The sequence below is a fragment of the Zootoca vivipara genome, chromosome 5 (genome assembly GCF_963506605.1).
Source record: "Zootoca vivipara chromosome 5, rZooViv1.1, whole genome shotgun sequence".
Lineage (NCBI taxonomy): Eukaryota > Metazoa > Chordata > Lepidosauria > Squamata > Lacertidae > Zootoca > Zootoca vivipara.
Window position 1 is genome coordinate 65,351,741 of NC_083280.1, and position 15,022 is coordinate 65,366,762.

At 47.8% G+C, this 15,022-nt stretch overlaps 1 protein-coding gene across 3 annotated transcripts in view; it reads left to right on the top strand.

Annotated features, from left to right (window-relative positions):
- The first annotated feature begins 2,129 nt into the window (after nt 1–2,129).
- LOC118096484 (putative lysosomal acid lipase/cholesteryl ester hydrolase) overlaps nt 2,130–15,022 on the top strand; it is a 56,048-nt gene continuing 43,155 nt past the window's right edge. For 2 of the 3 annotated variants that reach the window (XM_060274871.1, XM_035138381.2), the window contains exons 1-3: nt 2,130–2,567; nt 5,194–5,307; nt 13,282–13,387. The gene's annotated coding sequence lies outside the window, so the exon portion shown is untranslated. Of the gene's footprint in view, nt 2,568–5,193; nt 5,321–13,281; nt 13,388–15,022 lie in introns of all 3 variants that reach the window. The other variant, XM_060274872.1, reaches the window with a different exon arrangement.

A 15,022-nucleotide genomic window follows, 5' to 3' on the forward strand; every position in this document is an offset into this window, starting at 1 on the left:
TTGAGGGTGACCAAACTGCTGATGCGGCCCCCGATGAATTTGAGTTTGACACCCCTGTGCTAGGAGATGGAACAAAATCCCCATAGGCTGACCCCATAGGCAGCAGTAGAGCCTCTGCCACACTGTGCCTTCAAATCCCATGTCCTGGAGGACATACCGTGGTCAGCGGTATTGAAAACTGCCAAGAGAACTCTTGTACATAATAGATTCTGCAGTACATAGAAATAGCCCATAAGTCTGAAATAGCATAAGGTGTATTCTTGATTCAGAGGGGGCATGGAAGACAATCCTATATTTCTGAGCTGAGGGTGTCCACCTTTGATGTAGAAAATTGCTGTGCTTAGGATGGAGTGTAACCACTTATGAATGTGACTTCTCTGTATTGTGCAAGATGGTGGGGAACCCCCAAATGACATTCCAAATGTGGACCACAAATGTTATTTAATCTGACCACTCCCTAAGCCTTCCCTTAGCCACCCCAGCAGTGATCCAATGGAAGGAGTGGCACCAGCAGACATAGGGTGGCAGGCAGGTGAATTTGAAAAAAAGGGAGGAAGTGCCCCAGAAGTAGCTTTCGTTGTGATTGGATATGCAAAGTCTGAAGTTCAGAAAATCTTAGATGGGAATTCTTATTGCTGCCATTTCTGCTTTAATTTGGAAGCATTTCTGGAGCAAGCTACAATTTTAAAGCAAGTTGATGCTGCTTTCTGCCACAAGATGGTGCATTGTCACTTACCAGTGATACTTTGTAGCTGCTCCCTAACATTTTTAGCTGGGAGACACTGCTTTTGTAATGTGTATCAAAAAAGAGAGAAGCCGCCCCACCCTTTCCATAATGTTTGAAAGCAAGAATACAAATATCTAGCCAATCTCACAACATTGCTTGGTTTTTGTGTGTGGGGGGGGGGGGATCTGTATGTTTAGGGAGAAGATCAATGTGTTGTGGGTTCCTGTGTGAAGATGCAAAAGCATGCAAACACAAGTTCTAGCAGCTGCATCCACCAGTGCAATCATTTTTAAAGACTTAAGCCTTTATTTTATTTCCAGGTGTTGTTTTTTACCTCTTAACTGCAAAAGCAAACAAGCTTCTAAGTGGTTTACAAAACATGAAACAGAAACATTATCAGTAAAAACCGGTTTAAAACCATATGTTTACAAATATTCAAATATGATTAAAATGAAAATTAGCACATTAACTTCAACATATCTGGATAGGCTTGCTTAAAAGAAAAATGTTTTAAGTAGCTACGGAGAAGTACATAGTGAAAGTGCCTTCCTTAGGTCAAAAGGCAGGGAGTTTCAGAGTCTAGGTCAGGGGTAGGCAACCTAAGGCCCGTGGGCTGGAAGTGGCCCAATCGCCTTCTCAATCCGGCCCATGGACGGTCCAGGAATCAGCGTGTTTTGACATGAGTAGAATGTGTCCTTTTATTTAAAATGCATCTCTGGGTTATGTGTGGGGCATAAGAATTTGTTCCCCCCCACACCACATGGCCTGAGGGACAGTGGACTTGCCCATGGCTGTAAAAGGTTGCTGACCCCTGGTCTAGGTGCTGCTACACTCAAATATCTATTTCTTACAAGTACAATTAAGGGATGCCGGTGGTGCTGTGGGTTAAAGCACAGAGCCTAGGGCTTGGCGATTAGAAGCTCGACGGTTTGAATCCCTGCGAAGGGGTGAGCTCCCGTTGCTCGGTCCCAGCTCCTGCCAACCTAGCAGTTCGAAAGTACATCAAAGTGCAAGTACGGTAGATAAATAGGTACCGCTCCGGTGGGAAGGTAAACGGCGTTTCCGTGTGCTACTCTGGTTCGCCAGAAGCAGCTTTGTCATGCTGGCCACATGACCTGGAAGCTGTACACCAGCTCCCTCGGCCAATAACGCGAGATGAGCGCCGCAACCCTAGAGTCACGACTGGACCTAGTCGTGAGCAGCTAATGGTCAGGGGTCCCTTTACCTTTACCTTTACAATTCTATGGTTCCATATGTGCAGAACTGGTATTATGGAGCACCTCCGTTCCTGTAAAGTGCAACAGGGCTGGTTGGTTCAATATATCAAACTGCTGGAATGGGCATATACAGTATGGGGAAAGGCAATCCTGGAAGTAAACTGCTCCCTAGCTGCGACGGGCTTTATATACAGTACTAATAGTGACACCTTGAGCTCGGCCTCGTAGCAAATGGGGAAGCAGCGCTGATCTTCCGCCGCAGGTGTTCTATGCTGACAGGATCCCATTCATGAAAGCAGCACGTTGTAATACACAATCCAATGCAAATTTAGGAATAAGGGTCCTCGAAAGCCACGGGACTTACTTCCAAGTCAGCGCGCAAGGGACTGCAGTAGGCTACCGGCGAACTTGGCGGTGGGGGTGGTTGCCGGGGCGCATGGAAAATCCACCTGCCTGCCTGCCTCTTTGCCTGAAGGAGCCCGAGTGGCAGCGCCGCCTCTCCCTGCCTGCGTCGCGACTCGGGAGGGAGGGCTCGGAGGGAGCGTTGCTTCCTGAGGAGGCGATAAACCGAGGGGAGAGAGCGAGGGAGCTTCTGAGGGCTCCCGCGGCAATTTTGCACAGAAGTAAGTCCCCTTCGGTTTCATGGGCTTGAAAACGGGCCAGTGCACTGTCAAGGCAGGAGGCAGATAAGGGGGTCGGGGGTGGGTGGGTGGGGAGGTTTGGGGGCGTGGGGTTTCCCAAATCTCCCACTACAACCCTAACCATGTCTACTCCGAAGTGAATCCCATTCCCTGCAATGAGATTTACTGCTGGGGAGGTGGGGTGAAGTTGTAACCATGCTCAGTCAGAGCCATCCCCACTCAGTTTGTAATGTGGCATGTAATTGCAGACTTGTAGAAATGATATTCTCACCACTTTATGGGGAAACTTAATTTTATAGCAACTGATTTTTTTAAAAGTGTTTGACGTTTCATTATGTTTTTATGTGTTGGAAGCTGCCCTGAGTTGCTGGGGCAACCCAGCCAGATGGGTGGGGTATAAATAATAAAATTATTATTATTATTATTATTATTATTATTATTATTATTATTATTATTATTAATGTCTACTCAGAAGTGAGAATTACAGCCTTGAAGAACTGAATTCATTCTCCCCCCCCTTTTTATTGATGTAACAATAAATAATGTATAGCATTCATAATAGGTCTGTTAAAACTTCAGTGTGTCATCATGGGACTCCTCTGCTACATTCCAGAATCGTGTTACCAACAGATTACATAAATGCTGCAAACAGGTTCTAAACCCATGTGACATGGATAATAGCTGGGGTCACAACTGTAATAATTTGATGGTTAGGCAACACAGTGCATGACAGCCATAAAAATATATTGGAAGCTTTGGACTTTGTTGGGCAATAGTTACTGCTTAAAGTTGAAACATGTCTCAACGGGTTTGCTCAAAAGTAACTTTCATCATTCAGCAGAGCTTGCTCTCAAGGAAATGTGCATAGGATTGTAGCCTTTTTTATTCTTTCCTTTTAATCACACCTTTTCTAGAAAGAGCTCAAGGCATCATACATGCCCCTCCCCACCACATTCCAAATTAAGTCACATATCTGAGCAAAGTGAGCTCCAGTTTCCAAAAGCTGGAGCTACCACATTTGTTACTAAACCTATGCAATCAGCCACTATTGAATGCTTAACAACATGGGGGGGGGGACACAAGTCTTTGGTCCTCCAGATGCTGCTGGAAATTGGGTAAGGCCAAACTAATCATATTAATTGAAAAGAACTGGCTGGAGTTCCCCCACCCCATCCAGGAAAGCACTGTCTGTTCTTGAAAAACAGTTGTAAGCCATGTTATCTGCCATTTCTTTCTGTGAAATATAATATAGCTTTCAGTGCATCTTTTTGACAGTTGGTTTAATCTAGCTGTGTGGAGGACCAGTCTTGTACATTTGTGCTGAAAAAATGGATTTGTTTCCATGCAGATTAAGGATGTGGTTCCTCATAAGAGCATAGCCGTCAACTTTCGGATTTGAAACTAAGGGATCAGCAGCCTCACCTGTCCTGGGGACAGTCTACAGCAGGCATAGGCAACCATGGCTCTCCAGATGTTTTGGAACTGCAACTCCCATGATCCCTGACCACTGGCCCTGTTAGCTAGGGATCATGGGAGTTGTAGTTCCAAAACATCTGGAGAGCCAAGGTTGCCTATGCCTGGTCTACGGTATATCTAACAATCCAGGATAGCAGCGGGAAACGGCGCTAGAATAAGGGAATTTCCAGCAAAAAAAGGGAAGGTTGACAGCTGTGACTTGGAATAAGGGAGTTTCCTGCAAAAAAAGGGAGGGCTGACAGCTATGTATAAGAGTGGCAGGTTTGGTCCAAGCCCTTGTTACTTCCAGAACACTTCCAAGAAGAAAATACCTGGATCCAAAAGCTGCTATGAATATCGTAAGCTATTTATCTTTTTGTGTTGTATTTGCTTTAGTTGAAGGTGCATTTGGAACAAGTGCTGGATTCTACAACTATTCACTCTATCTATCATCTATCTATCTATCTATCATCTCTCTCTCTCTCTCTCTCTCTCTCTCATCTATCTATCTATCTATCTATCTATCTATCTATCTATCTATCTATCTATCTATCTATCTATCTATCTATCATCTATCTATCTCATTTCAAAATACTTTCCCTGCCCTCCAAATATAAATGCTCAAGACAGCTTACAGCATGTTTTCTTCTTTTTTTTCTAAGCAAGTCCAGAAGGGTTACCAATCTGTGCTCTAGTACAGTATATTGCAATTATTCAACAAAAGGCAGAAAAGTAATTTTGTAGTCCACCGAGACCCTGAGCAATATTCAGGTGGTCAGGGGTTGGGAACTACTGCCAGCACAACACAACAGCAGAAATAGGCTGGGCTACAACAGAAGGCTCCTAATTCCAGCAGGGGGAGACAGGTGCCAGGAAAGGTCTCTGCGCTTGAATACCACACTGCCTACTCTTTTGCTTCTGTCACCTGGCATTCACAAATACTGCTGATCTGACCACCACAATAGACTCTTAGACGGCGTTGTAACTGACAAATGTTTATGTGGGGCAGTTCTACGATCTTCTCCGACTTTTCACATTTTTGCAAACACCAGCTGTTGGTTGTTTTCTGTGGAAAAGAGGTGTATAGGGTTTTCACAGTCACTTTCTAACTTACCCAACTGAACTCTGGCCATTGTTTTCTGTTCCCCTCCAGAGTGAAATTATTTCATTCAGAGGATATCCCAGCGAGGAATATGAAGTGGTGACAGATGATGGGTATATCCTGAGTATTAACAGACTCCTGATGGGAGAAAGAAGTGGAACATGGGTGAGTGTGTGAGGTACTGTATATATTCTGTGTACACATATATACAAATGTCCAATACTGCAGGGATTTTTTTCTGCTAGGAAAAATGATGATTTCTTGCTTTGGAAAAGTTTGAGATGCCATCAGAATATGGGCAATTTGTTTGGTAACGTATAGTTATTGTATCTCTTAAGTAATAGACAAGGTCAAGTGTGTTTTAGTTCCTTTTTGAACTATGGATTTCAGGTAATACAATTTAACTGGAACACTGTTTGAGTAGGAATCTATATACAGTGGTGTCTCGCTAGACGAATTTAATTCTTTCCACGGGTCAATTCGTATAACGAAAAATTCGTCTAGCAAATCCCATAGGAATGCATTGAAATTGTTTTATTTGTTTTTTTGCCCATAGAAACGCATTAATTGAATTTCAATGCATTCCTATGGGAAACCACGATTCACTAGACGAATTTTTCACAAAACGAATTCGTCTTGCAAGGCAACCTCCGCTCGAAAAATCTATTCGTTAAGCAAAAAATTAGTCTTACAGGGCATTCGTCTAGCGAGGCACCACTGTATATAAAAATGTAGGCATTGCGCGCGCAGAGGTCACAGCCTTTCTCCGTAACTGCTGAACAGTAATGTAACAAATTTGGCCACAACATTCCATGCCCATCAGGGAGGGATCTGGCGTAAAAATTATTTCAAAAAACCACACCTTTCACACACAAAATAGTGGCGCCCAAATTAGACACCACTAGCAGAAGGTCTGAAGACTCCAGCAGCATCCAATAGAAAGGCTGATTGCGTGCTGTCACCAGCAGAATCTCTGAAGGGCGGTGCCAAATAATGACATCATCAACCGAGCAACTGAAACCACCAAGGCGGCCATTACCAGACAACCCACAGAGCATAGCTGCCAAGTTTTCACTTTTCTCGCGAGGAAGCCTATTCAGCATAAGGGAAAATCCCTGTAAAAAAGGGATAACTTGGCAGCTATGCCACAGAGTCAGGCCGGGGCCAAGGAATGGAGATACAGGGTGGAGGCCTCGGCTCACATTTAAATACTAGCCCAAGCCAAGGCCGACAGACTAGGCCTCGCCTCCTGGCGGCTGCATTAATAAACACCTGGCAACATTAGGCAGTCGTCCATCATTTCCCTTAACATGCACTTGGGGGCACGGCGAGGGGTTTTTGCTTTTTAAATTAGCAGGTGTTGTGTCACATGCGAGGCTCTGACAGCCATTTTAAGTAAGGGCAGTCATGCCCCTTTTAACCTAGGCTTTATACTATGACTGATTGCAAGCCTCTGCGTCTTTAAAAACAACAACAACCATGCACTTTCTCTCCCCAGTTTAAGTTTAAGTCCTCGGATATTTGCAGTGGCCAATCCCCCCCCCCCCGATTTAAAATCCCCTACCTTCCCCTTGCCACTTCCTGGGTTTTTTATGGAACCAAACAGCTCGGGCGCTTCGGAACTATGGGGCTTCACTATTTGATCCCCCAAACAGGATTTTTAAAGTAGTTCTCTGGGTCCCAGGGCGCATCATCACCCCCGATCCTTATCTTTGCCCAAACGGACCTCTCCCCACCTTCCTCAACACCAAATACTCCTCAATTATACCCACAATAAAAGTCATAAAAATAAAAAAGCGTTACAAACAACACATTAAAAAAAACAAAATATATCCCATCCTACATTCCAAAAAATCACACCAAAAATAAAAAAACGAAAAACAACCACCCACACCAAAATCATACACTACACACCAAAATAAATGACAACCCCAACTAGAGAAATAAAACATTGCAAACAGCACAATAAAAAAAACCAACACCACATCCTACATTCAAAACACCTACTCCAAAATTAGAAAATCCAAATAACAAAAAAAAAACCACAAAACACACAACACCCAAATCATACAATACCCACCAAAATAAATGACAACCCCCAAAATAAAATTAAACAATAATAACTTCTGCTTCTCAGGTTCTTATTTCAATTTTTTAAAAATCTAAATATATAAGCATGTTCACGATGCGTGCGCAGGGGCCAATGTACAGTACAATGTACAATGTACAGTACAATGTACAATGTACAATGTACAATGTACAGGGGGAAGGGGACAACACTCTCCGGCGACAACAGAAGGCTCAGACAAAAGTAAATACTGGGAAATAGAACCCAGAAACTGACAGTTCCTTCTCCAAGGGTGGGGGCCAATGTAGGAAGATACCGGGGGAGGGGCCAACACTCCCCAGGGACAACAGAGGGCTCAAACAAAAGTGCATGCTGGGAAATTGAAATATACTCGGAGTCGAGAGTGAATTTCATGCTCTTTATTCAGCTCATATTCATCAAGGAGAAGAAGAGAAGACGAATGGCTCTTTTCCCAAAACCATCTGCTTATATACATTATTTACACAATGGGCCTTGCGTGATTGGCTACTTCAGGGCTACACCTGTGGGCCAATTATATTGTGGATTGACTTCTGCCTGCAGCCTGATTGGCTGCTCCTACAGGCCAATCAGGTAGCAGATTCACTTCTGCCAGCCGCCTGATTGGCTGCTCCAGCAGGCCAATCAGGTTGCGGATTCACTTCCACCTGGAGTTGGATTGGGTAGCTCCCGCTGATTCTGAATCCTATTGTTCTAGGATTTAGCTCAGTACATAACACCCCTCCCCTCTAAGTTCCAGTCCTGCCCGGGAAGTTGCATTCGTAGTCCCCAAGGTCTGCTGGCCGCCTCCGTGTGCGTTGTGGCCTGGGGTGTTCCTTGGTCAGGGGTTCTGGTTCTGGCTCGTGTTCCGAGGCTGCTGGCTGTGCCGGGGCTGTCTGGTCTGGCGCCACTGAACCACTAGGTTGTGACTCTGGTTCCGGTGTCCTTCCAGCCTCGGGGCGCCCCTCTGTGCCTACTGCTTCTGCTTCCCCTGCCCACCCCTCTCGCTCTACAGGCCTCACTGCCCTGCTGTCCCCTTGGGACCCCTCTGTCCCGCTCTCCTCCCGGGTTCCTCCTGGGAATCGTCGCCGTAGCTGGTCGCAGTGGCGGCGCCAACATTGCCCCCCTTCCGTTAGTACCTCGTACGACACGGGACCGGTCACCTTGGTGACTGTGGCGGGTACCCATGCTGGGCCTGCCCCAAAATTCTTTGCATACACTGGGTCCTGGGCCACAAATGTCCGGGGGTTCCTGCCTTTCCCCACCACTACCTCATCCTGAGCTCTGTCGGGGTGAAGTCGGTCCAGTCTAGTTGCAAGGCGCCGGCCCATGAGTAGTTCAGCTGGGCTCCGGCCCGTCGTTGTGCTTGGGGTGCTGTGCTGTGCTAGAAGAAATGCGGCAAGGCGGTATTCCCAGTCCCCTTGTGTTATGCGGCGGAGGCTGTCCTTGGTGGTCCGCACCATGCGCTCCGCTTGGCCATTGGTGGCAGGGTGGAATGGTGCTGAGCGAATGTGGCGGATGGCGTTCTGCGCTGTGAAGGTCTGGAACTCCTCTGACGTGAATGCGGTTCCATTGTCCGAGACGAGGGTGTCAGGGAGCCCGTGGGTTGCAAACAGCTTACGTAGTACCCGGATGGCTGCCGCCGTAGAAGTGGACGGTACCAGTGCGACCTCCAGCCATTTGGTGTAGGAATCCACCACTATGAAGAATGTTTTTCCCTGGAAGGGGCCAGCGAAGTCCACGTGCAAGCGTGACCATGGATGTCGGGCGGACTCCCAGGGCTGGACTGGGGCCCTTGGGGGATCCGGGCGGGATTCTTGGCAGGTCTGGCAGTGTTGGACCCAGGCCTCTATCTCTCTGTCAATCCCCGGCCACCACACATAACTCCTGGCAAGGGCCTTCATCCTCACTACTCCTGGGTGTGTCTCGTGTAGGGCTGTGAGGACCCTTTTGCGGAGGGGCTGGGGAACAACAACCCTGCTTCCCCATAACAGGCACCCCTTGTGGGCCGACAGTTCATGTTTGCGGTTTGTGTAGCCAGCGAATTCTGGCCCGGGGCTGCTGCTGGGCCATCCTCGCCACACCCAGTCCAGGACCCGGGAGATGACCCTATCTTTTGTGGAATGGTGCGCAACTTCTTGTGCCTGAATGGGTCGGTCGGGAAGCAGCTCCAGGGTCATAACCTCTTGCGCAGGCGCTGGGTCGGGGCCTGTTTCTGGTAGTGGTAGCCTGCTGAGTGCGTCTGCGTGGCCCATCGCCTTCCCAGGGCGGTGGATTAGTGCATACTGGTAGCCGGCAAGGAAAATTGACCACCTGAGGACACGTGGAGACAACACTTGGGGGGTCTGCTTCTCGGGGGCAAACAGGCCAAGCAACGGCTTGTGGTCAGTCACTATGGTAAAGGGCCGCCCGTACAAGAAATCATGGAATTTTTTTACGCCCTTCACGATTGCCAGACCCTCCTTGTCAATCTGTGAGTAGTTTCATTCGGCTGCAGCAAGCGTCTGGGAGAAGTATGCCACCGGCACCTCTCTTCCATCCGGGAGTTGGTGTCCCAGGACAGCGCCGATGCCATAGGGAGAGGCGTCGCATGCCAGCACCACTGGCAGCCTCTCGTCGAAGTGTGCCAAGACCGAGTTTGAGACGAGCAAGTCCTTGACTGCCTGGAATGCGGCCCTTTGTCGCTGGCCCCACACCCAAGGGGCCCTTTTATCTAGGAGTCTGTGTAGGGGCTCCGCTACCGCTGCCTTATGGGGAAGGAAGGCATGGTAAAAGTTCAATAGTCCCAAGAATGACTGAAGTTCGGGCTTGCTCTTGGGCGCTGGGGCCTCACAAATGGCCCGTACCTTGTCACCGGTTGGATGGACCCCTTCTGCGTCCACCTTAAATCCCAGAAAGTCCACCTGCGGCACTCCCAGTAAACACTTTTCCCGCTTCACCTTGAGGCCCGCCGTCTGGAAACGGTGCAGGACGGAGCGGAGGCGGTCCTCAAATTCCTCTGGTGTGGGCCCGGCGATCAGTACATCATCGAAGAAGGGGGTGACGCCAGGAATCCCTTTAAGGAGAGAGTCCATTAGATTCTGGAATATGCCTGGTGCCACGCTAACGCCAAATTGCAGCCGCTTTACTCTGAATGCCCCTCTGTGCGTCACAATCGTCTGAGCCTCTGCTGTGGCTTCGTCCACAGGCAACTGTTGATACGCTTGGGCCAAGTCCAGTTTGCCAAAGATTTTTGACCCAGCCAGGGTGGCGAGGACATGGCTGACCACTGGCACTGGGTATGCATGGGCCGTGAGAGCCTTGTTTATGGTGCATTTGTAGTCTGCACAGATGCGGACCGAACCGTTAGGCTTGACGGGTGTGACAATTGGAGTTTCCCAGGGGGCGTTGGGCACCGGCTCCAGCACTCCTTGCTCCACGAGCCGGTCCAATTCCTCGTCTATGCGGGGTTTCAGGGCGAACGGGACCCGGCGGGCCTTGTGCCTGATGGGTCGTACAGCGGGGTCTAGCTGTAGGGCAATGGGGGGTCCTGTATATCGTCCCAATGCCCCATCGAAAACCCCTGGAAACTCTTTGCATATGGCGTCCACGTCCACTTGTAAGCTAGTGCGGTTCACCCCGGTAACGGCTAGCCCCAGAGGTCCAAACCATGCCAGTCCCAGTAAGCTAACGTAGGGGCCCTTAACTACCAGCAAGTCCAATTGTTGCTTTCGCCCTCGATATTGCACCCTGAAGGTCCCCACCCCCATTGTAGGGACCTTACGTTTCTGGAAGTCCCGGAGGGTGAATGGGGCCGGCCTTAGTTTGGGACCCCCATTAGGGCACAGTTCCCTTAATGTTCGGGCCGAGATTATGGATAGAGTTGAACCCGTGTCCAGCTCCATGCGGCATGGGGCTCCCTCTATCTGTACCTCTATATAAATTTTCTCTGTGCTGGGATGGGGCAACTGGAATACCTGGTAGTCCGTGATCTCCGTCGAGTTGCCTTGGTGCATGGTGCCGTGTGACCTGGGGCTCCTGGGTCGGTCATCTGATGGTTGTCGACGGGTGAGTCGAGCCCGACACACCCGGGCGATGTGTCCCAATTTTCTGCACTGCCTGCACTCTGCGTTGCGGAAACGACAGGTCCTCCTCTCGTGGTTCTCCCCGCAGCTTGCACAGTTCCCTCCTTCTCGTCGAGGCTGCTGTGGTGTGTGTGCTGCTTGAGTGCGCCGCTGTACTCGGTGTACTTCCTCCCTGTCAGATTCGGATTCGTCGGTGAGGTCTTCGTGGTAGACCCTCGGTTGGGATGGCGGGGCCGGTCGTGCCTCTTGCGTTGACCTCTCGGCGGCTTCGGTTGCCAGGGCTTCCTCCAGAGCAATCTGGAACGTGAGGTCTTTTTTGGCGTAGAGGCGTCGTTTCAACATCTCGTCCCTCAGGCCACCGACGAGGCGGTCACGAAGCATGTTCTCCAACTCTGAGAAGTTGCATAACCGGGCGGCTTGGCGGAGGGAGGTCACAAACCCAGTTATGGTTTCCCCCGGGGCTTGCCGCTTTGCGTAGAAGGCATTTCGGCAAGCTACCACCGAGGGCTGTGGTGAAAAGTGCTCCTTCAGCCGTTCCATTATTGTTTTGTAAGAGACGGTAGCGACATCTCTAGGTGCAAGGAGAGCCCGGGCGATTTCAAACGTCTCCTCTCCACAGACGCTGAAGAATGTCGCCCTCTTCATGGCATCGTTGGTGACTTCTTTCGCTTGCAGGAGGAAGTTGAAACGGGCGGCGTACCCTTCCCAGTCTCCTGATGCTGGTTTGAATGGCAAGAAGCTGCTGTCGGTTGCCATTCTGGGTTCCTTGGGTCCTGGAGCTGAAGCCTGGATGCACGGTGCGATGCAGCGGTGCAGCAGGTGGCGGTGCTGCGGTGCAGTGCGTGGTGGCGGTCAGCTCAGCAGGATCCCACCTTCGTCGCCAGTGAAATATACTCGGAGTCGAGAGTGAATTTCATGCTCTTTATTCAGCTCATATTCATCAAGGAGAAGAAGAGAAGACGAATGGCTCTTTTCCCAAAACCATCTGCTTATATACATTATTTACACAATGGGCCTTGCGTGATTGGCTACTTCAGGGCTACACCTGTGGGCCAATTATATTGTGGATTGACTTCTGCCTGCAGCCTGATTGGCTGCTCCTACAGGCCAATCAGGTAGCAGATTCACTTCTGCCAGCCGCCTGATTGGCTGCTCCAGCAGGCCAATCAGGTTGCGGATTCACTTCCACCTGGAGTTGGATTGGGTAGCTCCCGCTGATTCTGAATCCTATTGTTCTAGGATTTAGCTCAGTACATAACAGAAATAGAACCCAGAACCTAACTGTTCCATCTCCAAGGGTAGGGGCCAAGGTATGGAGATACATGGGGGACAGGCCAACACTCCCCAGGAACAACAGAAGGCTCAGACAAAAGTGCATGCCAAGGTATGGAGTTACAGGGGGAGGAGCCAACACTCCCTGGGGACAACAGAGGGAAGGGTATCTTACCGAAACACAGGGATGAGCCAGGGGGTAGAGGGAGGAGGGGCGGGATACATCATGTATCAGGACAGGGTGGGGGGAATCACAGGGATGACCCACAGCAATGCGTGGCCGGGCCAGCTAGTAATTTATATAACAATTGTTGTTGTTTAGTCGTTTAGTCGTGTCCGACTCTTCGTGACCCCATGGACCATAGCACGCCAGGCACTCCTGTCTTCCACTGCTTCCCGCAGTCAACAATATATAACAATAACATGGGCTAAAAGAGAAGTCCTAGTGCATTATCCATTTTGAAAGTGCTTTAATAGTATTCACTGACTTTGTCCTTTTAAAACAATGTGTGAGGTTGAGTGCCATAACATTCATCCTGTTTCACAAATGTTCAGAGAACTGTTGATTGGATGGACTCATGGAGGAGATGAACTCTGGTCTTCCAGATCCAAGTCTCTTCTTGTATTGCCTTGAGTAGAGAACACAGCATTTTACATGTACAATATTTCATTGCATATGTTAAGCATAGGCTGTTCCCCCCCCTTTTTTTCTTGCAGCTATGATGAAATGGCTAAATATGACCTTTCAGCTTCAATAAATTTTATCCTGAAAGAAACTGGACAGGAACATATTATGCTGGTCATTCCCAGGGCACTACAATGGGTAGGTTAGCAGGCTTTTAAATTCACGTTGGCATTTCTAATAGCTAAACATTTTTCTGTACAGTTGCTATTGCATATTGCTTTCAAGAGGAAGGTTGTTCATGGTACAGTGATTACAAATGGAGCCACTGGACACCTATGGAGAATCATCTTGAATAACAGCTCCTGTGTGGGTTTCCTGCAATTTCCTATTTAGAAATATTTGCATATAAGTAATGTTTCAAGTGGCAATGGCCTTACAAAAAGCAGTGTATGGAGCAGGCATCGCCAAACTGTGGCCCTCCAGATGTTTTGGCCTACAACTCCCATGATCCCCAGCTAACAGGACCAGTGGTCAGGGATCATGGGAATTGTAGTCCAGAACATCTGGAGGGCCGAAGTTTGGGGATGCTTGATATGGAGTATAGTACTCCCAGCACACCTTGTTAAGTGTGCTTTGTGTTTGCTTCTGTTTAAATCAATTAAAATCCGGGGTGGCAAACCATGATCAAACCTGGTTTGTAGTCAGAGTTTAAACAGCAGTTTTTCAGTTTTGATGTAATGTTAAACAGATCAGTGTAGATCTAGCCTTGGTCTGGTAAGCCATAGTTCTATAATGAAGACAGTTGTAACTTCAGCTCACCTCTGACTGTCACTCCATATATCATGTATATCATGTATTCAGCCACTCAAGTGAATTTACACTTGCATTTTCAACCCTGCCACAGCTAGCCATTGATCCTGATTTATTTACAGATTAGATGATGTTGAGTATTTAATGGGTACTCATTCTGATTTGCTTCTGAAGAGCTTATAGAACAATGAGCATGAATCCTATATTAATCCTGAATTTACTTGTGGAGTGTTTACATGTCTTCACATTAGTTGTTTGTTCATCTTACACTTTTTAAGGCATTCCCACATAATTTTTGAAACCGCAATATTTTATTTATTTAAAGTGGATTTGTTGCACAAGGTTAGAGGTTGGACCAGTGGGCACATTTTAGATTTTGAGACAGCATTGGGGGCAGTCTCAACTTGAGTGCTATGGGAAGGGTGCATGACATAACACAAAGTGGCTACCATGGAGAGTGTGGTGTAACATAGAATTAGAGAGGCACCCACCCTTGACAGCCTTATGCTTACCATAGGAAGTCAGTTAGGTCCTGCTGATCCTGATAATTGAACTTTTCATATACATCTAGCTAAGAGCATTCTTGATGAGAGTCCATGAATGTCCCCTAATCATTGTTGGGAACCCAATTGGACATGACATTAAAGTAGGGTGGGGTGAATTCATGTCATATGGGCGGAATACATACAATGCCATGACCCACTGCATCAATGGTTGTTAATTGTCACATATATGTTGGCACTAATTGTACTGTATCATCAAAAGTTCTAGTTAGGGCTGTAATCATGCACACAGTTACCTGGGAATAAGCCTTGTTAAACACAGTATAGTTTACTTCTTAGTAAAGGTGTGTAGGATTGCACTGTAAGTATTTAGATACATAAAATGTAATAATGAATTTATGTTTTGGGTCAGTTAAACTGAAATGCCTTGCTCTATGCTAATATCCCTCTTGTTTGGTAACATAATATTGGGACCATAGCTGCCAAGTTATCCCTTTTTTAAAGGAATTTTCCCTTATGC